Source organism: Chinchilla lanigera, unplaced genomic scaffold (assembly GCF_000276665.1).
Source record: "Chinchilla lanigera isolate Chin_1 unplaced genomic scaffold, ChiLan1.0 scaffold00206, whole genome shotgun sequence".
In the NCBI taxonomy this organism is placed as follows: Eukaryota; Metazoa; Chordata; class Mammalia; order Rodentia; family Chinchillidae; genus Chinchilla; species Chinchilla lanigera.
This window is the reverse complement of record NW_004955607.1, coordinates 457,679-459,134: the sequence shown is the minus strand read 5'-3', so window position 1 is coordinate 459,134 and position 1,456 is coordinate 457,679.

Sequence of the window (1,456 nt, the reverse complement as noted above, 5' to 3'; positions counted from 1 at the left end):
TTATTCACTATGCCACCATGGAGCTGCTACTGGGTTGCTGAGATTGATCACCATGGATCTGGATTTTGCCCAACTTGTCTACCAGTGGCAGCAAAGACATACCTTGACATGGACATTTTTTTCTTTTCTTATTTCCATTTTCTTTTTTGTTTATTAGGTTTTTAAATCTTTTCTTCATTGTTTTTGTTTTTATATGAGTGTGAACATGGTTTCCAGTTTATTTGTTGTTGTTCTCTTCTTGTTTTTATTTCTTCCTTTTCTCTCTCCCTCCTGTCTTTTGCACTAGTTTCCCAAAGGGAGTGTGATCTTCTTTTGTCCTCCATGCTTGCTTCTAATCTGTTCTTTTTCTATTTCTCTATTTTCCCCCAACCCTTTTAAAATTTCTTCTCCTGAGTGTAAAATTTCCATATCAAGTGATTATTTTCTGCACACAATATTCTGGTTCATTTTAGATTTTGTTATATAACCACAAATCTAATTCATATGGTTAAAGGTGGTACATTAATACTTAGCATAGTTTGTCATTTTTCTAGGCTGTGTTTGGTGCTATTCTTATTGATGATTGTAACACTTCAGCAAAAGTGATATAGTTCTAACCAGTTGTTCTTCCTGGTATACTAAAACTGAGGTTGCCTAAGGGTTATAAGCAGTACTATAGGCCAGTGCCAAAGAACTAAGGGCTAGGCCAGGTAGGCAGCAACTTCTCATCCCCAGTAAATTGCAGAGGTAGGATCTTGCAACAGACTCAAAACCCAAGACCAAGTATACCTGGGAGACACTTCTAGTAGTAGTCATTCCCTAAGGGCTCTAAATGCTAGCAATAAAACTACTCACCATAGGCAATTTACAAACATCAACCCAGGATTTAAACTAAAAACACAAAATGAGAAGACACTAAAACAAGATGCAGCCCCAGATGTCCAGCTCACCAAAGGCAAACTCAGCAGGCAATGAGGTGGAACAGTCTGAAAGCCATCCACCTGGACTCTCTGAAGTGGTAAAAGCAAAGCAAATGAATGAGGCTCTAGAGAAAATCAAATCAGAAATAATTTCTTGGATAAATACAGATATGGTGACCTTACCAAAAGATGTGCTTAGTTACTCTAGAACAGCTACAGATACAAAAATAGAGGAGCTTAGGAAAATGATGGAAACATGAATGGCCAGTGCATAAAATAAATGGAATCCATAAAACAGAGTCAAGCAGATATCCAGGAGATTAAGAATTCCATTGAAAGTATTCACAGCAGATTAAGCCAATGTGAGGACAGCATCTTAGATATAGACAGGATTGTGATTAGTGATTATGAAAAGGAAGATTTCTTAAAAATAGCGAGAAACTCTGAGAAATCGATACAGCATCTGCTGGATGAGACAAAGAGGAATAACAAGATTGATTGGAATCAAGCAAAAAACAGGAGATAGCACAAATGATGCTTAAAAAAAAACAGTTCAC